Below are 27,215 nucleotides of genomic sequence, written 5' to 3' on the forward strand. Positions count from 1 at the left end.
ATCCCCTCCAACACTTGTTGTCTACTGTCTTGTTAATTTTGGCCATTCTAATTGGTATAAGGTGGTATCTCAATGTAGTTAGATTGAAATAAAACTACTATTTTGCAAAACAAATTCAGTGCCTATATCAATAAAACTAAACTTGAACCAGAGGAAGAGTGGAGGGATATGCTAAGCTTCTAATGAGGTTGTATGTCCCTTTAAGAGATTTGATCAGAGAAACTGGCCAGGGTCCCTGGAGATGGTGATTCTAAAGTTAGGAGCAGGAGGAAGAACTGGGGACTGGTGAGAACTAAATTAGGAGAATGTTTTGGGAAGATTGTAATTTCAAGAATAGCCCACGGGAGTTGTGTAGTATTGCCCTCCTGCAACTGTAGACATTTTTCACTTTATAATTCCCTGTTTAAACCTGGACAACTTTAATTTGGGATTAAAAAATGATGGCTGAAATGCAGAGCAGTGTTCTAATGATGAAGGGCTGCAATTTACAGACCAATTAGAATGGCATTTGTTTTCATTCTGCAGCAACTTTTCTCCCCCTAGTGCACCCTTCAATAACAGGAAAATAGATTCCTGGGTCCATGGGTGGTTTTCTGGAGCTGACAGCTGCCATATGCCCTGGGTTGGGAGTTTGGGGACAGGTTCCAGGCAGCTAACAGAGAGCCACCCCATGCATTCTGCCCATTCTTTAGAGCCACTCTCACTGCAAAACAATGCCATTTAACTTCAGGCTCTGACACCTTGCCTATTTCTATTTCATTATAAATAAACCTACCCCCATGGCCCCCCTTCCCTTGCCTCCCCCAGGTCAGGCATTCCTCAATTACAGTCTTAAACCTGACCAAGCAAGAACAGATTGTGACCTTAAGTTATATCTTAAAGTCCTGCCTCATATTGGGACACAGAAAGAGTTTTTTTGGTATTCTCTTTGACAGGCTGCTTGTAGATAGAACAGTTTTCCATAAGGAATTGAAATCATACATCAAATGTATTGTTTTATATGTAAGCCACTGGAGACCAATGAAAGCAGTTGGTAGAGCCCAAATACCATTACAAATAGATTTATTGTAGTGTGTTTTCTCCCACCTTTTTCTAGAAGTTATTGCTTTAATCTTAAGAATTTATGTATGTATGCTTGTGGCTTTTATATGGTTTATGCATTCACTTTGGAGACTTTTAGCTATTTAGTGGCGAGGTGTTTAAAACAAGTGTTATCAAGGAAATAATTTTGGCTTTACATCATTTTTTTTATATTTGCCTCTGAATGCTACATATAGAATAGCCAGTCGGCAATATAAAAGAGTTATTGTGGATGTCATGGAAACTTATCTTTTCAGTGTCCTTTAGCTTGGTATGTTCATCTGCACCTCCAAAAAGCAAGCAGAGATAAACATGCAGTATCCTTTTGCTGCCAAATTAGAAAAAAGCTCTGTGCCTTCCTTCTTGAACCGTTTCAGTGAAGAAGAACATTAGACTTCAGAGCAATTAAACTCTTTCTAGTGTATATGTGCTAAAAGGACTGGAAAAAAATTTTTTTCCTGTCTGTCTTTCTTTCTTTCTTTCTTTCTGTCTTTCTTTTTTCCTGTTTGTCTTTCTTTCTTTTTCGTTTCTTTCTTTTTCTTTTTCTTTTTTTTTTGCCTAGCCCCACAGTAACAGAGCTGTTTGAAAATTTAAGAAGAAAAATCCTGAAAGATGGTCTTAGAAGATGAATCAAATGTTCTTATAAGTCCCATCTCATTTATCATATTAATATTTAAATTATCATATTTAGTAAAAAAAAAGTTTTAGCATATTTTCTGCTACTATTTAACTTATTTGTTTTTTCACAAACCCTTGTTTAATTATTCACCTTCTTCACATGCACAAGCATGTGCGCACACACCCACACCCCCCCCCCCACACACACACATCATGGATTCAAATACCCTGTATACATTGATATCTTGACTTGGTATCCTTATTTTTTATATCTATTGATAGAAACTTTCCTTTTCAGGGCAATATTTCCAACCTAATTGTGTCAGTATGTGTAAAGCTGTGGTTTGTCTAATTCTTTTTTTTTTTTTAATATTATAAGCTTTTTTAAAAGATTTTATTTATTTATTAGAGAGAGAGAGAGAGAGAGAGCAAGCACAGGCAGACAGAGTGGCAGGCAGAGGCAGAGGGCGAAGCAGGCTCCCTGCCGAGCAAGGAGCCCGATGTGGGACTCCATCCCAGGACACTGCGATCCTGACCTGAGCCGAAGGCAGCCGCTTAACCAGCTGAGCCACCCAGGTGTCCCAGGTTTGTCTAATTCTTATAAACACATTGTATCCCCTCTCACCTTCCCTCTCCTCCTTTTAAAAAAATTTTACCTCTCTGGGGCACCTGAGTGGCTCAGGTGTTAAGCATCTGCCTTCGGCTCAGGTCATGATCCCAGGGTCCTTGGGATTGAGCCCCACATTGGGCTTCTGCTCGATGGGAAGCCTGTTTCTCCCTCTCTCACTCTCCCTACTTGTGTTCCCTCTCTCACTGCGTCTCTCTCTATCAAATAAATAAATAAATAAAATAATCATTTCTAAAACTTGATACAAAAGTACAGACTTTTGACTCTTTAGATTCTTTTAAATAGGTTTTAAAGTTGTGACCATTTTTCTTAGTACAGAGTAGACACACCTAATAAACCCGCAATGAGATCTACCTGCTCTGTCAGACTAAGGGTGTAGACATTATCCTAGTGTTAGTCAGTGAAATGAAAAAGCAAGTGGGCAATTTTCTTAGACCATGTCTTGTCCTGGAAAACAGAGGTCTTAAAATTCTCCACATGTGTGTTGAGGAAAGGCAGTACCTCCTTGGAGATGGAGGTGTCTTCTAGTTTAAATATTGTTTGGAGAGTGGGATGATGAAAGTCAATTTTCTGATTCTGTTTGGTCATCTTCCAGAAAACAGACGACTTTTTTCATAGACTCTGGGTTTAGATTTAAGATCTGTTCTCCTCTAAGCCAACCCAGCCATTTGGCAGCAAAGAATTATTGAAGAGATTATTTTCAATCCTGTGGCTATGCAGTGCCCCTAGGTTGAGGACCTCTTTTAATGATTAAAGATCATCGGTAATTAACATACTAATTGTTAGAGAACAAATAAATGCAGATATGTATGTCACGTTCATACTTGTAAATAGGTTAAGTGTTCCCCACCTGATGTGTCTCATGCTATTAATTTGTTAAGTAAAAGCTGTTTTCATAGTTGAAAGATCAGTTTCATTCCAGCCTGAGTTTCCCAGCTATTCCAAATTAGTTTTGTTCAAATTAATGAGACCTTATTAAATTAGGAAGGTGACCTGGATTGGAGATTATAGCCTTGTCACAAATCTCTCTGTGGTTGGACCTACATCCAGCTTGTGAAGTCTTTTGTTCATCCGCCCCAGTGTATGATTTCTTGGAAAGCCTGCAAAACACAGTTATAGCTTGCCCTTGTGGTTTTTACTTTTTGGCCACCAATTTGACTTTCATGTATCTGTCCGCCATCCTCCTAGTTTGTTTCAGTCTCATTATAACCAGTTGCTTTGCCCAAAGCTTTATTGCCTCTGTCCTAACTTCCATTGGGTCTCATGTTTGAACCGCTAATGTGTTTGCATGTTGTCCCCTTGCCTAGATTCTACTCTTGAGCTATTAAGTCTTTTGCTGTTGGGCAAGTTTTAGGAGAAACTGTTACTTCAGCTTTTCACCTTGTCTCTATCCATGACTTTTCCATCATAGGCTGGCAGAAATTTTTGCAGTCAAATGCTCTACCACTGAACTATAACCCCAGGCAGAAATTCTTGACTTAAAGGTCAACACTAGTAGACACCTTTTTTGCTTTAGGAGTTGGCTTTCTCCCAATGTAGATTTTTAAAAAAATAAATCTCAGGTACATGTGATTGAGTTAATCATAATTCTTGGTTTATGACATACTATCATCAATTGATCTATACATGCACTTTAATTATATTTGTGCACTTATGTATTTGTAATAATGCAATGAATAGACCAAGCCAAGAGCTAAAGTACAGATGATAACCTATGTTTTTCTACATGGTCCTCTTTAAGGTAATCACTATCTTGAATTTGGTGCTTACTATACCCTTACAGTTCTAAAGGATTTTTAGTACACACCCGTTTATTACCTAAATAACATATTGATTAATTTTGGCCTCTATAAATTTTATGTGAAAAGGATGTTATGGTGGATGTTTTTGTTTGGGATTTTCCTTTATAACTTAACATTTTACAACAAAGCTTCACTTATATTGATGCTTGGAGCTGCAGTTCATTTATTTTCAATACTGTATAATATTCCCATCATGTTAAACAGTTACTTGCCAGAAGAAGTTGTTTCCAAAATTACTGCATTATTTGAGTAATTCTGCATGCATCTTCTGGTGCACATGAACTGGAATTTCTCCAGGAATAGAATTGCTGGGTCTTTGGATATGCAAACCTTCAACTTTGCTAGAACATCCCAATCTATTATCTGGGCAGTTGTTCCAGTTTAACACTCCTATCAGGTAGGAGAGATTCTATAGATTGTCATCTTATACAGTGCTTTCTATGGTGAGACTTCTTATCTTCTAGCAATCAAGTGGGTATCAAGTAGTATCCCCTAGAGTCTTGATTTGAATTTCCCTCAATACTTAGGTGTCTTTTCCAGAGCTGGCATTCGACATTTCCTTAGCTTGTGTGTGTGTGTGTGTACACGTGCACGTATGTAAAAGGACCACCATTTGTAAATTAGCAATCAGGATGTGACTAGAATGTGCTCAGAGGACAGAAGAAAAGTCATTCTTATAATGGAATAGAAAAGCTTAGAAGTAAGTGACTCAGCATGCGGCTCTGACTTTGTCAGTGATTCATTGAACGCTTCAGAGGAAGACATCGTTTTGTGTTTCCATTTTCTCGTCTGTTAATTGAGGGTGTTGATCACAAAGGGTGTGTCATGGTCTAAGTTTTCATCATTCAGTAAATTATAGCTATCACAGATGTTTACCTTTAAAGCGTCTGATACCCATTTCCTCGTGTGATTGTTCCAAAACCAAAGTGACATAGGCAGAGAAAAGGTGGAATAAAAACCGGAAGGTTTTGACAGAGGTCATGTGAGAATGTCTGGTGTGTAGCTGTGTTGTGATGATGGGGAGACCAGGAAGTTCTTCAAGCCCATAAAGCTTTCTCTTCCGGCCTGCCCTGGAGCCTAAAATTCTGCAATTACTGTTTCATTGCTATGGGTCTTGGAGGACTTGGGGTTTATCAGAGTCCGCCATTAAAATGAAAATGTCCCTAGAGGGCGTGGGGAGAAACTTCCTGCTCATTATCACCTAATTATCTTTCACAGGGATTAGTTTATCGAATCCTTGCCCATCAGACACCTGGTTGGAAATAAAGCCTGTGAGAAGGAGTGCCTGACCTATGTGGGGGAAGCCCTAGGAAGGAGAAGAATGGTTGTAGAGAGAGGTGGGGATGTGCCCAGAAAGCCAACCAGGGCTCGCTAGGGTTTGGTCAGTTGTCTCCCCCAGCTCGTCTCTACCCAGAGCCTCAGAATCAAACAGGCTGAATCCATGAAACTACTGGGGATCCTCTGGGGACAGTGTCCCCTCAGAACTAACTGGAAGAGGATATATAAAGGCTGCCAACTATTAGCAATCCTTCCTGAGCCTGCAAATCACCACTGAAAGCCTCTCAGCTCTTGTAACAGACACCTTTCAGCAGAGCCCTTTCTCATCCAGTCCCGAGTCTTGGCCCAGTCTATAATGTGGCCATTTTGAGGCGTGGACAGGCCTTGTCAAAAGACTTCAGCCGGGGCGTTTGTGTTGGTGCCTCATCTGCTTTGTTTGACATTCAAACAACTCTTTAAAAATGTCGGCTCTGGCTCGCCTCACAAAGGGGGCCTGAAGGGTGATGTTTAACGTGTTTGGGCCTTCTCTGTCTTCCCTCTGTCATCCACACAAAAATCCACTCCCCCCTCCCCCTCTCCAGCGACTCCCCCAACAACGTGGCTCTGCCTCAGCTGACCCTGGCCCCTAACATGTCAGAATGTTAATAAAACAGTACGGCTGTCATAACGCCAGGTTAAATGAAGTCTTCAAAACCTGTCCATTAAGCGGATTTTTGTGTGTGGTGTTTTCGGCAGTCTGTCTCTGGATACAGCTTGTCTTGCTTCGTGGACAGCTGAGCCACGGGCCTTTGTCTTTGTTCACTGTGGTGTTTAATTCCCCCCCCTCATTCATTAATCATCCCTTTGCCTATTTAGACCGGTGGCAAGTAGAGTGAACACACTTCACGCCGGCTTTTGTTTTGGAAGCACCCTTTGTGAGGGCCAAGGCAGAGCTAATTATTAAGTGCAAAAGGATGGGAAAACTCTTAGATAAGCTCCAAATGCCACATCCACTGAGACACAGTTTTGTTTAAACCTCTAAACGCTTGTGGCCAGGCGACTGAGGTAGCATATGTCACCGTGAGTCCTGAAAAGCCACGGTGGCACTTAAATAATTAATAGAGGTGTTCCCTCAAATCTCAGCCCGGCTGCTTGACTCAGGGTCTCTCTGCACCCCTCTGGATGGTCCAGAGGCCGTGCAAGTGGTGGGAGGTGGATGGGGGGCAGCTTCAGAGATGGGATCCACGTGAGCAGCTCTAGCCTTGATGTTTATGTTTCCCGTGGCTGGAAGGCTTTTGTCGTTGGCTCAGGATGACTTCCATAACTTCCGGTCTGATTCTGGTTTTCCTTTGTTACTGGATGATTTTTGTGCTGCCAACTTTTTAACGTTCTAGTTCTTTCTGCTTGTTAAACATGGCACAGGGATTGTTACTCTCACCTTCTCAGAGAAACTTTTCTGGACCACTGCTCACGGAGTAATTCTTCTACAGTAACTCCCTATGCCCACAAACATCCTCAGCCACCCTTCCTCCCAGTACCCAGTTTTCCTTTTTTATGGTGTTTGTTGACAGATGAAATAATTTCGTTTATGCGTTTCTTGTCTGTTTGAGTACTAGAAGAATGTAAGCCCTGGTATCCTTAGCACTTTGAATTGTATCTGGCATGTATCAGTGTCCCAATAAATATTTATTATGTGACTCAGTGAATGAAACATCAGTAGAGGGATGAATCGTTTTTTCAGGAAGGTCATCAGTTTCACTCACAGGCTCCTCCAACATGGACCTGCTGTCTAATCAGCCACGTCTTCGTTACACGGGCCTCTCCTACCACCCAGGCTGGTGTCTGTGTTTCGGAGGACCCAAGTCCTTAGTTGGCTTTTGGATAAAACAACTCAAATTTGGTGGCTTCGTTCCTGGAATGTCCCCTTCCGCAGCCTGCCCCTTACCTATACATTCTTTCTCTGTGTGGACAATTAGACTTGTATCTGAAAAGAAGTCATAGATGGTTCTCTTCCTCAGTGAGCTGTGGTGCCTTCTTTGTGGTATCTATAGTTTCTCCATAAGTGGGTCTGTTTATGACTCCTTTATTCTGTTTCTTTGGTCTGTTTTCTACTGCTGGACTAAAGGCAGGCACTCTTAATTACAGTAGCTTTATAAGTCTTTGTATATGTTTAGGGTTTAGTCCTCTATTTTTTTTCTTCTTTATGAGTGAGTTGGCTTTTCCTGGCCCTCTGGTCTTTCATGTCAAATTCAGAATCAATTGAATTTCATGAAAAATCCAATTGGAATTTTCATGGGAACAATGTTTAACATATAGATCAGACTTGGAAGAATTGAATCTTCTCATCTATAAATACAGTACCTCTATTTAGGGTTTTGTAAGTGTACATTTTAATGGTTATTGGTGTATTCATTGACTTGTATAATCATCATTACTATCCTATTTTAGAACATTTTCATCACCTTAGTAAGAAACTTCATACCATTCGTAGTCACTCCCCATTCCTCTTTCTTGCCAGCAGCTGGCAAAGCCTCAACTAGTCTCTCTCTCTACAGATTTTGTGACATTTCATATAAATATACAGTCTTTTGTAACTAGCCTTTTTCACTTAGGATCATGTTTTCAAAGTTCATCTATGTTGTACCATGTATCAGGACATCATCCCCTTTTATGGTTAAATGATATTCCATTGTATGGGTGTACCATATTTTGTTCATTCATCAGTTGATGGACTTGTGGGTTGTTTCTATTTTGGGGGTACTTTGAAGAATGCTGCTGTAAACATTCTGCATTTAGTTTTCCATTAATGTCTTTTTACTGTCCACACAAGAATCTTTCTTTTGTGAGTTTTCTCACCAAGTAATTTTTTTGTTGTTGATGTTGTAAATTGTCTATTTTGAATTATATTTTTTTGTTTCTTGCTGATACATAAAAAAATTGACTTGTGATTTGTTTCTACATAAGGTTCTAACTGAAGTTTTATTTATTTATTAGCATGGTCTCCTGAGTAGATAGTGGTATTATTAAAAAATTAGAAGTTTCTTTCTTTTAATTCCTCATAGTTTTCTTTTTTGTGTGCATCATATAATTCTGTATAAGGGCCTGTAGAGCAGCATAGAAGTGATGAGAATTCTATCTATCTATCTATCTATCTATGGTATAATTTACATTAAAATCTCATGAAATTCACTATTTTAAAGTATCAAATTCATTGGTTTTTGGTATATTCACAAGATTGTGCAAGCATCACCACTATCCAATTTCAGAACATTTCCATCATCTCCAAAAACAACCCCTAACTATTTGTACTCATTCCCAATTTTTTCCTTTCTCAGACCTCTAACCTACTTTCTATCACTATGGATTTGCCTTTTCTAGAAATTTTATAAAAGTGGAAACATGCAGTATACAACCATTTGTGTCTGTCTTCTTTCATTTCACATAATGTTTTTAGGGCTCATCTGTGTTGTATCATGTATCAGAACTTTGTTCCTTTTTATGGCTAAATAATATTCCATTGTATAGATTTAGCACAATTGTTTATCCATTCATCAGATATGGACGCTTTGATGGTTTCCATTTTCTGGCTATTATAAATAATGGTGTTTTGAATATTTTTGTATAAGCTTTTTTTGTGAATATGTTTTAAATTCACTTGAGTATATACTTAAGAATAGGATTTCTGGGACATATGTTAATTCTATGTTTAACTTTTTGAGGAACCATCAAACTGTTTTCCACAGAGACAGCACCATTTTATGTTCCCACTAGTAATTTCTCTACGTCCTTACCAATGTTATTTTCTCTATTTTTAAATAGATAACTTACAGGTGTGAAGTTGTATCTCATTTTGGTTTAGATTTTGATTTCTCTTGTTACAAAGGATACTGAATATCTTTTCATGTGCTTATTGTCCATTTGCATATATTCTTTAGAGAACTATCTATTCAGATCCTTTGCCCATTTTCAAATTGAGTTATCTTTTTATTGTTGAGTTATAAAGGCTCTTTATATAATCTGGATATCAAACCCTTATGAGATCTATGATATGCAAGTATTGTCTCCTGTTCTATAGGTTATATTTTCATTATCCTGATAATGTCTTGTGCACACAAGTTTTTAATTTTGATGAAGTCCAATTTATCCATTTTTCCTTTGTTTTTGCTCCAGGTGTCATGTCTAAGAGACCAGTGCCTAATTCAAGGTCGTGAAGACATAGCCTTATGTTTCCTTCTAAAAGTTTTAGAGTTCTAGCTCTTACATTTAGGTCTTTGACCCATTTTGAAATAATTTTTGTATCTGGAGTGAGTTAGGGGTTATGAATTCATTCTTTTTGCCTGTGGATATCCTGTTGTCCCTCTACCATATATTGAGAAGCCTGCAAAGTAAGCATTATTGATTGGTTCCTGATTTCAAAAATATTGTATATTGGTAGTTTTTTTTTTTAACCTGATATTTATCAGGTAAAGTTAGTTCCTATCTTGTTCTGGTAATCTATGAGTTTAAATCTTATAGTAAGCTCTTCACTAGAATGTGAGGTTATCCTACGACCAATGCAATTCATTACATTAGGAATGTAGTCCAGAGAGCTAATGTGGGCAACACAGATGCAGGGCCACCTATACCTAGAAGAGTCACCAAATGGGATGGAGTGTATGAACCTGTCAGCATTCCATCACTGTTCATTAGAGTCACTGTTTCTGAGACTTGGTGGGCTGGATCATAGTTCTTAGTTTGCGTGCCTGTCTCAAATGTTTGGAAGTGACTACATGGGCTGTTGTGTTCAGAAGTCTGAAGTTTATCTTATACAGCTTTGTTTAATGATCATGTGAAGGGAGATAGGCAGCACAAATGGGACATGTTTGCTCTTCTTATCCTAGACCCTCTCTCTCTGACAGATTTGCTGTACCTGCTTTTTTTTTTTCCCTTCTCCTTGAATTGTCCTGGATGTAACCCCTTGCTTTTCTTAGTCATTGGGTTTGGCCATTTCTTTCGTTGCCTGATGCTTGATCCTGACTCCTGCTGGATACATCCTCCTTAATACTTACATAGCAGAGAACAAACTGACAAGCTTTGCTAAGAGACATGTCTTTGACAGACCTGGTCCCAGGCATTCTGTTTGGTTGTCAGACTGCATGTCAGATCATGTGTCAGAGGAGCATGTCCCCATTTGGAATTGGAAAATAAGACATACACACAAGACTCAGAATGGCAATTAGAGCCTCTGGACCAAAAAAGCCTCATCCTCATAGTCAACTTCTGTATCTTCCAAATAAGCAATATAAGGAAATGGCCTGCAATGAGGGAGACAGACCTCTTTAATGAATCATGTAGGGGATACGGTTGAAGGGTCAAATGAGGCTTTCCCATGCTCAAAGGTGTCACATACTATATGGAGTAGATATTATCTTAGGTTGTCTGGAGAAATTCTTGGAAATATAGTCTGGGAAATCAGTCTAGCCCCTTAGGAAACCTTCAGGATCTGTGTTTATGTTCAAGCCTTTTTCTGACTTAAATTCCTGGTACCTGAAAGCTTCTGATATACTAGATTAATTAAGATCTAAATATTCAGCATCAACAAGATAGAACTTTATTTCTCCCTCATGGCACAGTCCAGACACAAGCAAGTTAGGGCCAATGAAGAGGCTCCAACAAGTCAGCAACTCAGTTCCCTCTAGCTCATTCATGTGCTATATTCACAGTCTTTGTGGGAAAGAAGTCTCCCCTCCTTATAACTGTATTCTAATAAGGGAAAATGGGAAAAAGAGGAGCAAGCATGCTCATTTCTTTAAGGGTACTAACTAGAAGTTGTATAAAGCTCTTAATGCTCTATATCCATTAGCCGTAATTTATTCAGTGGACTACACGTAGTTGCATGTTCTCATCTATGACCTGGCAGTTCTGTTACTAGAGACAAATGGGAAAATAATATTGAGGAACAACCAGCAGTCTCTGGTAAATAATATTTCGTTAAACAAATGTGAAAAACTAAATCAAAAGAAAACTATAAGGGAAGAAATCACCCTTGATAAAGATCACCGCATCTAAGTCTTTGATGATCTTAATGGTAAAGAAGACAGACTTGGTTTTCCAGAGACTCACAGATTCATGTTTAAGGGATATATTGTTGTAGGGCACTCTTAGTTTTCCAGCATTTTCTTTTTTTTTATTAATTTTTTTATTAATTTATTTATTTTCAGCACAACAGTATTCATTATTTTTTCACCACACCCAGTGCTCCATGCAATCCGTGCCCTCTATAATACCCACCACCTGGTACCCCAACCTCCCACCCCCCGCCACTTCCAGCATTTTCAATCCTGAAATCTAGCATTGAGTGGATGAATCTGAAATCTCTCCCCTCCCCTCCTTAAGGGCTATCAGAAGAGGTGCTTTTTTTTTTTTTTTTTACCTAAGGGAAGGGTTCATCACTTGCTTATTCTGCCTCAGGGCATAGTTCCACTTACCTGGAAGCTGTGTTAAAGAGGAAATCTATTAGTACAGTTGACAGTTCTTGCATTCATGAATATCTGGTTTTCCCTTTTTTTCTGGACTGAGGTATATAGAGCCCTTGTGCAACTTTTCAACCCTTCTTCCTAGCTGAGGTCATCTTAGAGGATACTTTGTGTTTTGCAGTGTAGTCACAACACCAAAGTAACTGGATTACTAGACATCTAGAGAGTCACTCAGACCCACAGCTGATACCATTTGTTATGTTGGGATGCTCAGATTTGGGGATTTCTTTTTACTGTTAACACAAGCTAGTCTATTCTGAGTATTCTATTTAGCAAGTTTTTATCAGCTTCTAGGTATGAACAGACATCAATTATGGAGTCCTGGAATGAAATAGAAATAGGAAATGTCTTTGCTCTCAAATACCTTATAATGTGGCTAAATTGTCCAATTATAGCAACTCAAAGATAATTGTAAGCCAAGTCTAATATAGAACTGTGTTCTTAAAACAAAAGAGTGATTAGTGTTGGATGTGGTTCATCTGGGAAGACTTCCTCTAAGAGAGGAAAAAAAAAATCACTTTCTCCATCTGTGCTGGAAGAAAGTAACTCAAACACAGTCAGGAAAAGAGGATTTATGCAGTGTAAATGGCTAAACCTGACAGCTTCTGGCTAATTGAAAGTGTCAATGTTATTGTGCTTAGGTTAATGGGGCCCTTTAGCTTCTTGTCTGAGCTGTTACTCCCAGAAAGCACAACAACCAGCCCTCTCCAAGGGTTCAGAAACCCTGGAGGGCACTTCCTTGGGCCCTGATAGCTAGCAACAAGCTCATGGGTGATGGGAACTCATAATTATGCATTTCATTCCTCTTATATGGACACAGTCAACTGTTTCTTCATGAATCAGAGTGAGCTGAAGACCTTGAGGGAGATTTCATTGCCTCTTTCATTGTCCTTTCCAAACAGTAACCTAAAACATAAGTAGGACCAAGAGAGTAGGTGGGGGTAGGTGGCTGGGGAGGGCACACCTTTGACTTCTGACTTCTCCTGCTTGAGTAGCCTGATCTACTCTACAAACTGCACTTCCGATGGCCACAGACAAGAACTGTTGAAAGCATATGGTCTTAACCAGCATTCAGAAATCAGCACTGGGCCTAGAGGCCTCTGAGTTGTGTCATTGATTTATGGTATTAGGAAGGGGGCTGCAGAAAGTTGATTTAGATTCTTCATGAAAGCATTGACCTGGCATAGAATATTAGCTAATGCTCGTAATATCATAGGATAACAGAGCATAGATTAGATTAGACCACAAATGACTACTGAGATGATGGGACATTTATAGGAGAACAGGTAAGATCAGGTTCCTTCCAGTATAGGCTTTCTGGTCCCTGCAGAGGCTTTTGATGTTTCATATAGGCTACTGTATTACCTTGTTGGAGTACACATTTTTGTCTGGGTTCTTTATGCTTAGAGGAGAGCTTGACTCATAGTTGATGTTCAATTAATGATGGGTGTATTAAATTGAAATAACTGGATGACTTTGGCATGGCAAGGAGAAGACTGAGGCGTTATGATCAAGAGCTTCTAAATCCTTTGTGGTGGTGACTGTACTGAAAGGGGACTTAATTATTAAACCCTTAATATTGAGTTGGAAGACTCTTCTTTGAAACTGGATCCAGATAAATTTGGAATTTATGATGGGGGGTTGCCTGGGTGGCTCAGTGGGTTAAGCCTCTCTGCTTTCAGGTCAGGTCATGATCTCAGGGTCCTGGGATCAAGCCCCACATCAGGCTCTCTGATCAGCAGGAAGCCTGCTCCCCCCCGCCCCCACTCTTCCTGCCTCTCTGCCTACTTGTGACCTCTGTCTATCAAATAAATATATAAAATCTTTTAAAAATTTATTTTTTTATTTATTCATTTTATTTATTTTATTTATTCATTTTATTTATTTATTCATTTGACATAGAGAGCGAAATCACAAGTAGACAGAGAGGTAGGCAGAGAGAGGGGGAAGTAGGCTCCCCTTTGAGCAGAGAGCCTGATGCGGGGCTCGATCCCAAGACCCTGAGACCATGACCTGAGCTGAAGGCAGAGGCCCAACCCACTGAGCCACCCAGGTGTCCCCCACCCCATTTTTTTTTTTAAGATAAATTTGAAACTAATTAAAAGATGGTCCATTTTCTACATTAGGAAAAAATTTTCTGGATCTCATTTTATAACAGGTGATAGTGAAATGAAACAAATGGATTTTTTTTTTCAGAAGTTTGTCTCAACACATAAAAAGATGTTTATCATCACTAGCCATCAGGGAGATTCAAATTAAAACCACATTGAGACACCACCTTACACCAGTTAGAATGGCCAAAATTAGCAAGACAGGAAACAACGTGTGTTGGAGAGCATGTGGAGAAAGGGTAACCCCCTTACACTGTTGGTGGGAATGCAAGTTGGTTCAGCCACTTTGGAGAACAGTGTGGAGATTCCTCAAGAAATTAAAAATAGAGCTTCCCTATGACCCTGCAATTGCACTACTGAGTATTTACTCCAAAGATACAAATGTAGTGAAAAGAAGGGCCATCTGTATCCCAATGTTTATAGCAGCAATGACCATGGTCGCCAAACTGGGGAAAGAACCAAGATGCCCTTCAACAGACTAATGGATAAGGAAGATGTGGTCCATATACACTATGGAGTATTATGCCTCCATCAGAAAGGATGAATACCCAACTTTTGTAGCAACATGGACGGGACTGGAAGAGGTTATGCTGAGTGAAATAAGTCAAGCAGAGAGAGTCAAGTATCATATGGTTTCACTTATTTGTGGAGCATAACAAATAACATGGAGGACATGGGGAGATGGAGAGGAGAAGGGAGTTGAGGGAAATTGGAAGGGGAGGTGAACCACGAGAGACTATGGACTCTGAAAAACAACCTGAGGGTTTTGAAGAGGTGGGGGGGTAGGAGGTTGGGGGAGCCTGGTGGTGGGTATTAAGGAGGGCACGTATTGCATGGAGCATTGGGTGTTGTGCAAAAACAATGAATACTGTTATGCTGAAAAGAAATTAAAGAAGAAGAAGATTTCAGGACTCTCAAATTGAGGACTGGCTTTAATGGACCCTAAATGAAGCTTTGGTGTGGGCTTCCAAGATTAGTCTAAGACTCCAGTGATTCTTCCGTAGCACCCTGATAACAACAACAACAAAATGATTGGACTGGCCCAAGAGTAGTGGGACATGCAGAACCCTCCATAAACTGTCTCTTACCTCAGCTCTTCTCATTCTTCCTTCTACATCCCAATCTATACCTCCTACTATTCACAAACCACTTAATGTTTGTTTCTTTGCTTTTCTTGCCTTTGTCTCTTCTTCCTGCTAACCTTTGTTCTTGATTTCCTATATAAACCTATCTAAACCAGGCCTTCATGACTTCTCCCTTGTTACAGACTGATGGCAAGTCAGACTCTACTGATGGCTTGCTGTCAACCACCTTGAATCATTACTTATATTTTAGGCAACTATTCTAGTTCTCCAAATTTTTAAGGTCAGGAAGTACATGATCCCTTGTGATTTAGCTTCAGTCTTTAGCTGATATTTGTCTTTAAAGAGTCAGTACTACTAAGGAATAATAGAAGACATTATTAGAAATGTCCAAATCAGTAATATATGTCTCCATCATTAATATTACTTAAGATGCAACCATTAAAAAATAAGTTCAGTGGATTGATTCATTGACTGTCAAAGCTTCAAGAAACCTTGAAGGTCATTGTGTTGAATTCTTTTCTACTGCTGGTGGATGTACAATCAATTAGGAACTGGTCAATTTAACAATAGTTGAAAATATTATTTCTACCAGTAATCCAGCAATTTTCATACATAGGTATATGTTCTGACGAAATTGCTTATATGCATAAGGTAGCATTTATAAAGATGTCCATTATAACTCTGTTTTGTGAGAAATGACAACAAATTAAAATATCCATTAAAAGGGGATTAGATAAAATGCAGTCTTTTCATGAGGTGGAATTCTGGACAGAATTTAAAATGGATCAATGGGAATTGATCTCAAAGAAAATCCCATGGTAAATAGAAAAACATATACAAGATCATACATTTATCAACAAGACAATAATTTTATTTCTGGATAAACTTACATAGTGAAAACCTTAAAAGTTAATTTTTGTACTTTATTTTTTAAATTGGTAAATAGGTATTAAAGTGATTAGCCTAAAATAAAACAAGCATTAACATTCTTATATTCAAAGGAAGAAACTCATATCAAGAGTTGTGCTAGCTATGTGGACAATATTTGGGCCTTTTTTGAACAAAATGGATACTAAATGGAAATTAAAAATTTTATGAGATGATCAGGGAAATGTGGACACATGCTGAATATTTGATATTAGGAATTATAAGTATTATAGGTATAATAATGACACTGTGGTTACATTTTTAAAATTATAAGCCCTTATCTCTTAGAAATAGCTAAGCAAATGTATGGAAGATATTATATGATTTCTGGGATTAATTTAAAAATAAATCTACTTGGGGGACACCTGGGTAGCTCTGTTGGTTAGGTATCTAACTCTTGGCTTTGGCTTGGGTCATGATCTCAGAGTTGTGAGATCGAGAGCCCTTAGTCAGGCTCTGCACTGGGTGTGGAACCCACCTACACTTCCCTATCTTTGCCTCTCCCCCATTCCCTGTCTTTAAAAAAAAAAAATCTGCTTAGGAGAAAAGGAAATAGATGAAAGTAGGTAGGTAGGTATATTAGAAATAAGATCAGTTGTGTGTTGACTTAGGAGATTGATTATACCTATATATTGTCTCTATATTTATAAATGTAAACATATATTTGAAATGCTCCAAGTAAGAACTAAAAAAATTGGCTTTAAAGGAAAAAATAGATTCTAGGACCACTACTCCTTGTCCAGTGCTCTTCACAATAAATCCCACTGAGACCATAATTGGTTGGACTCCCTCAACTGGTCAGTGTAAGCAACCGGTCAGTACATAAGCAGCTTTTGCTTCAAATTATTTTCCTACCAGAGAACGTTTCATACAAAGAGTAATTTTTATTTATCACAAGTAGTCTACAGTTGAGCCATCAGTTCTGATTGAGGTATATCTCAGATTTTTCTCTCTTTCCAAATATGCTGAAATAACAAAGTCATGTGATCGAGAGAATGGAGCCCGAAATATCTGTAAGCAACCACAGAAGCGGGGGAGGTTAGTCATTTCAACTTTATGATGTCCCAAGAAACTGTTGCGATAAGAGAAAAAACTAAAAAATAAATGAGAGATAAACAAGATAATGGAAAAAACAGAGGGAAACAAGACAACACTCAACTCTGGCTTGAGAAATTTATTGTGCCAAGGAAGATAAATTGGAGAAACATGAAAAGGCAGAGATCTTGTCTCTGCCTCATGTATTTCTCTTCAAGTGAATGAGCAATAATACAGAAATAAAAGAGTTCAAAACAGCTGTGTGCTCAGCCAAAATCATGGCTCCTAATGATTTTCAACTTTGGCAGAAGCCTCACACGTTGTACTTGAGCAGTTTTCTTGATTTTGAATTATCCGTGTAATTCATCCCCATCAGAATGTCGCTGGGGAACCAAGATGCATTTACCAGTCGGAAATGAGGATGCCGGTCATGTGCTCTCCCTTTCTCATATCAGAAGTGTCTATACTGTCATCAGTTTGGACGGTTCTGGGAAACAAACAAATACAAGTTGGGAAATCAGTTGTTTGGCATCATCTTGGCAAACAAATTGTCATATTACATATTGTCATATTTTTCTTACCAGGCTGTTCTCACATTCGAAAGAGACAGTCTAAGATGGGCAAACTGAAATGCATAAAACAAATAATGGACAGAGGGGATACTTATCAGGTCAGGGGGTCTGTAAGTGTCCATCTGGACTTTTTGCTTTGCCTTTTAACAGGCAACGGCGAAGGGGGATGAGATGTGATCCAAGTTTGCACCTTAGATAATTTAACCATATAAGGAGCCACTCTTGCTACTGACTCCACTCTGTGAGTGTAATTGAAAGAAAATAAGATTCTGGCATGCTTTGCTTTGAAATAGTGGTGGAGCTGTAGTTTGAGTTTCATAAAGCATATTTTTTAGGGTATAAACAATATTCTTTAATAACTACATTTGCCATCTTTGTTCACCATTTCTTTGGCTTTTTTGTTCTCTGAATAACCCTAGCTGTTGGGTCGTTCCTGCCAGTCCATCACATTTGGTTTTCTAGCTAACAACCCAAAATATTAGTTAATTCTGTGACGTATTGTTTGCCTGTCCTTAAGGTGGTTAAGGCAGTCAGCATTGTGGTATTTACTTTGGGATGGGATGAAGTCATGGCAGGAAGGTTCTTTTAAGAAAAATAAAGTGTTTGCTTAGGAAGGTAGAAAGAGATGTAGGTATGTAGTTAGGTAGATGGATGGATGGGTGGGTGGGTGGGTGGAATGGCTGGGTGCATGGATAAGGACTGGGAGTGAAGAAAAGGCAAAGAGGGAGGATGAGGAGGGAGGAGGAGATGAGGCAAGCTTACTGGCTGAATCAGACAGACCAATGGGTTCCAATTCTGAATTTACCATTTACTAGCCCAGTCAATTTGGGTAATGTTTTTAAAAAACCTCTTTGACCCACAATTTACTTATGCAGAAAGTTTAGATAATAATATCTGCCTTGTTGGGTCATTAATGCTTATAGGAAATGACAACTTTTTTAAAAAATAAGAAAATGAAAGGGAAAGAATATATATTTTAAAATAAAAAACCTCTCCCCACCAAAGCAAGTATGTCCATGGTCCTGTCATTAAAATTCCAGGTTTTAGTTTTATAAAAGTTCAAAAAAGACCAGAAGAAAGTTTCCTGGTCCCAAATAAATATGTGGGAAATTATGTTAATAACATTAAAATGTAAGCTTCTTGTAACAATAGTGACATTATTGAAACATAAATGGCAGCTTAGTCAGAATCTCCTTGTAACTATATCAAAGAAAGACAGTTGTAGCTTTGTTCTCAGTGTGACCTACTTGGGGTTTGGCTGCTTGTTGATGGATATTATCATTTTTAATGTCAGTAAATAATGTGATGTCAGATAAATGACCTGTTTCCTTTCTGTGGTATAAAGCTCATTTATCTTTAGGGAGCTTGAGTGAGGAGAGAAATCTGAGCAGGACCAACTGTTTCTGAATGTGCAGGATGGGAAATATCTTATTAATCCTACTTAACATGAGTCCCAGGCAGTTGAGTTCAATTCTGAATATACATCTGGTAAATCAATGAAAGTATGCGCTTTTACCATTGACTGTGTTCCACTTACTGGAGAGCAACAGAAAATAAACATTTTTTTTTTCTACTTGAAGAAAATGATGCTACTCATAAACCATTACTGTGTGGCTAGTATCTAGAAGACATGCTTCTGCATAACTCATGCTTGACTTTACCCAATCTTCTGCTTTAAGAACTCATAATGATATAAAATTCAGGATCAGAAAAAGTGTGTTTTAATTTACTTAACTGATAACAGCTTTGAGAATAATAAAATAAAAACTATGGTAGAATTTGGGGCACCTGAGTGGCTCAGGTGGTTAAGCATCTGCCTTCAGCTCAGGTCATGATCTCCAGGTCCTGGGATCAAGCCCCACATCGAGCCCTACTGTCTGCTTCTCCTTTCCCCTCTGCCTCTCTTCTTGCTTGTGCTCTGTCTTTGTCTCTGTCTCTCTCAAATGAATAAATAAAATCTTTTAAAAAAAATATAGTAGAGTTAAAAGGCTCTAGAATCATAAAAAATTTTTATGATTTTGAGTCCTGGGCTCTATAGTGTCTGATTCCCTCCCAGGATGACCACTGAAGACTCTACACCTTGGGATACCAGGTGGCCCAGTTGGTTAAGTGTCTGCCTTTGGCTCAGGTCATGACCTCAGAGTCCTGGGATCAAGCCCAGCAAGGGATGCCCTGCTCAGTGGGAAGTCTGCTTCTCCCTTTCCTTCTGCCCCTCCCCATGCTCATTCTTTCTCTCTTTCTCTCTCAAATAAGGGAATAAAATCTTAAAAAAAAAAAAAAAAGAAAGAAAGAAAGAAAGAAAAGCCCGCATCGCTTGTTTCTGAGGTTGAGCTCATCTCATGAATCCATTGTCTATTTTTTATGACAATACATTTAGCTAAAACCATTGGCGTGCCATCTTCTCTGTTGGGAGATTCAGTCAGTGCAGGATGAAGACAGTTTGCTTTTCTGGAGACAGTCAAGTAGGGTGACAATAATCTACTGGGTTTTTCTTAATATAGTGAAGATTGCTTGGGGGCATTTCCTTATCAGCCCTCTGCTGTTTGGAGGCTTTGGAGGACCATTAATGGAATCTAGGAGAACCAAGGCTGGAAGCTTCTTTAGAGGTCATTTAATAAAAATGTCTAATTTTTTTTTCTAATAGTAAATTAGAAGTAATAATATATAGGATGAGTTTACAGCTTAGGAGATTGAATACAAGGACTTTTTTCTTTACTAAGTCAAAGTTATTTTGTCATATACCGAAATATCCACTGATGATTTGATGATTTAATCTGTTTGGATATTTTGCAGATTTATCTCTGTCAATTCCATTAAATTAGAGAGTTAGCAAAAAGTGTAGGGTGTATATTTATTTCACTCTCCAATGAGTGGTGTTCACAAAGACTGTCCACCTCTTTATCTAGAACAGGAGTTGGCAAGCTAAAGCTCATGGGACAGATAAAACTAGGCCCCATTTTTGTACATCTGAGCTAAGAGTGGTTTTTACATTTTTAAAAGATTGTTGAAAAACAAGAATATGAAACATGTGAAGAAGACTATATGTGACTCCCAAAGCCTAAGGTGTTCACTATCTGTCCTTCCACAGAATAAGTTTGCTGATCCCTGTCTAGAATATTCAGAGAAGGGAGCTCTGTTGCTTTCCTTATGGATCACACAATATCTTTTATTTTGTTCTGTTATTTTATATTTTTAAAATAAGCATTATAAACTGCAGGAAAATAAACACCCAATTTTAAAGAATGTCTATTTGGGGTCAACTTTAGGATTAGTGTTTTTTTTTGTTCTTAGGAAGATCTGCCTGCTTTATGAATTATAAATTAAATAATGAGCTGAAACATGGGAAAATCTGTCTCTTCTTCCACAGAACTTTTGCTGACTTTTTAGCCACAGGATTTTGAATTATACAATTTCTCACCAAAACCACATCCATTTCCTGAGCCACCTCAAAATAGCTGTGGGCTCCAGGAAAATCTGGTTAAGTTGTTCATGTACCACATTCTGGAAATCCATAGGGGTCATGCTGGTTTCTCACGTGAATTGGGGTTCCTACAGAAAATATGTACGTGGGTAGACTTATATGCTAGAGTCCTTGGGACATCAGTTTTCAGAGCTGGGCAATGGCAGTCTTCAGCTTCTTTGCCACTACTGTTTTGAACACTCTGTTCAAATGTAAGTATTATTCCAGAACTTGGTGAACTTGATGATTGACAGTCTGTTTGAATTTGGAATGGAGTTTAATGTTTAGAAAGTTTGAGGGTGAAGATGGAAATAAAAGGAAAGGAAAGAAGGCCAATGCTGAATGAAACTGTGTTCTAAAAGTGTTTCTCAACAGGAGCTGTGTCTTTTTTTTTTTTTTAAAGAGATTTTTTATACATTTATTTAGACTGAAAATGAAAATATGGCATCATAAATTCCTTTAAGAAAGCATAACAGACAATTGTTAAAGAACAGAAAAAAATCATCTATGTATATCTTATTATAATCATGTTTTGCTAAAAAATTCAATGTAAAATTGTCAGATCTGTTTCCATATCCCTCTTCCTCACATTCTTCTGCTTCTTATTTTAAACATTGGATTTGGAATTCTAAAACATATATGCATTCCATGAGACTCACTATTTCTTCCTGTAACCAATATAAAATACAGAACAGAAATGAATCGAACGTAGAATGGCATTCACTATATAAATACTTTATGAATTGTGGAGGAAAGAAAGAAATCCAAGGAGGGAAAAAGATAACATGCATGTCAGAAACCATATTATGGGGAATTAAGAACTATTGATAATCAGTCTCCCTTTCTATAGAGTAGTTCCTTCCAGCCTGCCCCATAGTAATCCTAAAATTATTGGCAGTATAGGTACCACGACTGGATCAAATCTGTCATGGATAGGGTTCTTTGACATAAAACTGGATCTTGTTGCTACAACTAACCATTCTTCACTGTTTTCAGTTCTCAGAATAATTCAGCTCAAGCAAGTATTGACATTTATGTCTGAATCCATTCTAATCTCCATCCTGTGAGGAAAATTTCTTTCGTGCTCTTCAGCCACAATCTTTGGAGCCTCTGAAATATTCTTTCCCTCACACATAGCAGTGACTTTTCCTACTGCTACTCCTCTTGGAGCATCTCTTTTCTATCCCACCATTCCTTTTTGTTAAAACAGATAGAAAGCTGGTACCAGGGCCAATAATTAAAGAACTGAGGCTCTAAATTAGCATTTCTGAGGGAAAAGGGTATAAGTCTTTGTCTTCTTGGAATTTTTGTCAGCAATCATCTGAGAGGGCTTAGATGTTGGCTTAATCTCAGGTAGGTCTGTGGAGATCTAGTTAGAGTCAGAAAGTCATCTTAGATCATGGGTCTTACAAGAAAGCAAGTTCAAGGTTCTTATGATTTTAAAAGTTAGTGAAAAAAAAATTATACCTCAGTTTGACTAGTAGAACTGGTAGACTCCAACATATGATACTTGATAAGAGAAAAACTTGTTATTTTTGATAGGACCATTCATCAGTATGTAAGACCACCCCATGCATTCTAAGAGGTTTTCCTTGCACTCCTGTCCACTAACTGTAAGTAGTACAATCATTGGAACAACCAAAAAGAAAAAAAGAATCCCCACAATGTTTTAGCTACCTCCTTCTGGAAAAATAAAATAATGCCTCTGCCTGAAAACCACTGTTAGGGTTTTCAAAACCTCACCTCTGGATGATGATGATGATCTTTTTCTAGTGAAGTTTTCTTTAGCCTATGCCCAAGGATGTCCAGAAAGAAAGCTGAAAGGAAAAATAATCAAGGAGTTGGGCTATAGACTTTCAGCCATTTGTTTGACTGATTCTGGTCCCCATAGAAATTGCATGTTAGTTTATTCTATGCAGAGCTCAGTGAGGGATTGAGGCTAGAAGAGTAAAACCATTTCTCCACCAAGGAGTCCAGGAACATATGGACTAACCTGGTCAATGTGTTTCTTCTGAGTTTGAAGAAAACTAAAACTGATTCATCCAACCTACCTTGGAGGGACACCTTGACAAATAGGTACGTCCTCAAGATGTGCCTGTGTGTCTATCTTCAAGTCTATGCCAGGGGTTTGTGTTAAGTTCCTAAAAATTCTTGTATGGGGCCTCTGCATCTTGTCTCCAAGAGATATAGTGAATGTGCTTATGTGGGCATGGGTTTATTGATTAAGAGTGACTGCTAGAGTTTAGGTCCTGCTTCTACCACTAACCAGTTCTGAGACCTTGAGCATGTTCTTTTACTTCTTTTGAGTCTATCTCAGTTTCCCACCTGCAAAGTTCAAATAGTAGGACTACCAGGCTCACAAGGTGTTTTTGGTATTCAATAAGTTAAAATGTATGAAATGCTTAAAAGAGTAAAAGAGTACCCTACAGTAAATACACAATAAATATTAGCCATTATTAGTGTATGTACTAAATTCAAGACAAGATTAGTATTCAGTTTTGTCTCATAGATGGACTTGCATTTGCTTCCTAAGAGGAAGTAAAAAGTTTGTGCTGCTTTGTGTAGCTGCATCTGTGCCTAAAAAGAAAAGCCAATTTTAAGACCTTTTGTCCTTAAGTTTGCAGCTGAATGGGAGCAGTTGCCTAACTTTATTTTTTTCCCCCTCTTCTTTTTTTTTTTTTTTTAAGATTTTATTTATTTATTTGACAGAGATCACAAGTAGGCAGAGAGGCAGGCAGAGAGGGGGGGAAGGAGGCTCCCTGCTGAGCAGAGCCCCGATGTGGGGCTTGATCTCAGGACCCTAGGATCATGACCTGAGCTGAAGGCAGAGGCTTTAACCCACTGAGGCACGCAGGCACCCCTTTACTTCTTCTTTTTAAAACAGAATGTGCTTTGTTCAGCTTGAGATATGGTCAACATGTAACATTGTATAAGTTTAAGTGTATATGAAATGTGATTTGATACTTATATTTTGCAAAAAGATTACCACCATAGTATTAGCTAATACCTCCATCACACATCACGTAATTGCTATTTCTTTTTTGTGGTGAGAACACCTAAGGTCAATTCCCTTAAAAACTTTCAAGCTTGTACAGTAGTCAACCCCTTATCCGTGGGGATACATTCTGAGTCCCACCAGTGAAACCCATTCAAAACCACAGATAGTGCCGAATCCTATATATACTATGTTTTCTTATGATACTATGTTACTTATGATAAAGTTTACCTTAAAATTAGGAATAATAAGAGATTAACAATAATAATAGTAATAAAAAAGAATAATTATAATGATACACTTGTGATAAAAGTCATGTGAATTTGGTCTCTTTCTCTCTCAAAATATCTTACTGAACTGTGTTCACCCTTCTTGTGGTGAGGTGATAAAATGCTTACATGATGAGATGAAGTGAGGTAAATGACATAGGCATTGTGACATAGTGTTAGGCTACTGCTGACCTCCTGGTTACATGCCAGAAGGAAGATCATCTGTTTACAGACTGTGGTTGACCACAGGTAACTGAAGGAGCAGAAAATGAAACTGCAAATAGGGGATACTAGTGTAATACATTGTTATTAATGTCAGCCACAGTGCTGGGTGTCAGATTCCCAGAACTTATTCATTTTCTAACTGGAAATTTGTGCTCTTTGACCAACATCTCCCTATTTCTACTCATGTTCAACACCCCTGCCTTTACTCAGTCCCTGATAACCAGCATTCTACTTTCTGTTTCTTTGAGCTTGACTTTTTAAAAATTACAAGTGTAGGTAATATCATATAATATTTTTCTTTTTTTGTCTGACTTATTTCACTTAGCATAATGCCCCCAAGGTCTATTCATGTTGTCATAAATGCCAGGATTTCCTTCTGTCTCATGGCTGAATAATATGTCAGTGTGTGTGTGTGTGTGTGTGTGTGTGAGTGAAATATCTTCTTTATCCATTCATCCATTGATAAACACTTAGGTTATTTCCATATCTTGGCTGTTATGAATAATGTTGCAATATATCCTCTGGATATATTCCCAGAAGTGAGATGGCTGGATCATATGTTAGTTCTATTTTTATTTTTTAATTTTTTGAGGAACATTTATACTGTTTACCACAGTGACTGAACCAATTTACTTTCTTACCACAGTGCAAAAGAGTTCCCTCTTATTTACATCCTCCCCAACACTTTTTTTTTGCTTGTCTTGATAATGGCCATTCTAACAGGTGTGAAGTGATACATCAGTGTGCTTTTGATTTGCATTTCACTGATTATTAGTGTTTTCAAGGATGTATTTTTGCACTCATTGGTCATTTGCATATCTTCCTTGGAAAAATGTTTAATCAGTTCAACCATTTTTTAATATTTTTTGTTATGATACATCACAACAATAGAATGTAAGATAAAAATCATATGATCCTCTCATTCAGTGCAGAAAATGCATTTGGTAAAATACAACATTCTTTCCTGACAAAAATATATAATAAATTGGGTTATAGAAGGAAATACCTCAACATAATAAAGGCTACATATGCAAAACCCACAGCTAATATTATACTCAATGATAAAGGTTGAAAACTTCACTTAATATCAGGAATAAAACAAGGGTGCTTATTCATACCACTCTTAATCAACATTGTACTGGAAGTCCTAGCAAAAACAATCAAGCAAGACAAAGAAATAAAAGGCATCCGAATCAGAAAGGAAGAAGTAAAATTGTCTTTATTTGTAGATGATACAATGCTATATATAGAAAAGTTTAAAGATGTTACCAAAAAACCCCATTAACAAATGAATTAAAGTTGCAGGATACAAAATGGACACACAGAGATCAGTTGCATTTCTATGCACTAACAGTGACATATTTGAAAAAGAAAATTTTAAAAATACCAATCACAATAGCATCAAAAACAATAAAATACCTAGAAATAAACTTAGCCAAGGAGGTGAAGGACCTATACATTGCGAAGTATAAGACTTTGATGAAATAAATAGGACAGCAATGAATGAAAAGGTATCCTATGTTCATAGATCAGAAGAATTAATATTGTTAAAATGTTCATATTACCCAAAGCCTTCTATGGATCCAATGCATTGGCTATCAAAACTTTTATGGTTTTTCCACAGAAATAGAAAAGGAAATCCTAAAGTTTGTATGGAAACTACAAATGAGCCCAGATAGCCAAAGCAATCTTGGAAAAGAAGAATAAAGCTGGAAGCCTCATACTACCTCATTTCAAAGTATATTACAAAGCTATAGTAATCAAAACAGTATGGTACTGACATAAAAATAGATGCATAGACCAATAGAACATAATTGAAAGACCAGAGATAAACCCCTATATATAGAGTCAACTAATATTTGATAAGGGAGCCAAGAATACCCAATAGGTATAATATGGGTATAACAAATCATGTTGGGAAAATGGGATAACCACATGCAGAAAAATAAATATGGACTGTCTTACATCAGTCACAAAAATTAACTCACAGTGGATTAAAGACTTGAACATGTGTCCTGAAACTGTAAAACTTCTAAAAGAAAACATAGGGAATAAGCTTTTTGAAATTGGTTTTGACAACAAATTTTCAGATATGACACCAAAACACAAGCTAATAAAGGAAAGATAAATAAGTGGGACTATATTGAACTACAAAAAGCTAACGGCATTATAAAAAAATTTTAAAAAATGTAATTCTTTAAAAAGAAGCTAACAGCAAAAGAAACAATCAACAAAATGAAAAGGGGTCTATGGAATGGAAGAAAATGTTTGCAAACCATATAGTCGATAAGGGATTAGTATCTACAGATATTTTTCATGTTGTACTTGCCTTTAGATGACATTGCCTTTGGGCCTTTCAAGGTGAAAATAAAAGGAGTTATCTTTCCTCATGCTTCTTGAAAGTAGTTACATTGGAGTTAATAGGAGGCTTGCCAAACTCATTGGTATTATCATCTCCTCCACTACCATTGCTCAGTCTTTCACTTTCAAACTAGTCAGTGAGTGGAAAAAAGGAAGGAGAAAAATTTGAAAGGTAACCACAACCGATGCAGGCCATGTGTAATCCTTCAAGGAGATATGTCCCCTTAGGGCATGGACTTAAAGTCTCCTTCATATGTATATCATAAAAATTGGGC

The 27,215-nt window shown here is 37.8% G+C and overlaps 1 protein-coding gene across 2 annotated transcripts in view; it reads left to right on the plus strand.

The window, feature by feature from the left end:
• Positions 1-27,215, plus strand: part of LRMDA (leucine rich melanocyte differentiation associated) — a 1,048,937-nt gene that overhangs the window by 677,622 nt on the left and 344,100 nt on the right. The gene's annotated exons all lie outside the window — the stretch shown is intronic.

This window comes from Mustela putorius, unplaced genomic scaffold, assembly GCF_011764305.1.
Source record: "Mustela putorius furo isolate JIRA1106 unplaced genomic scaffold, ASM1176430v1.1 tig00000698_pilon_pilon_pilon, whole genome shotgun sequence".
In the NCBI taxonomy this organism is placed as follows: Eukaryota; Metazoa; Chordata; class Mammalia; order Carnivora; family Mustelidae; genus Mustela; species Mustela putorius.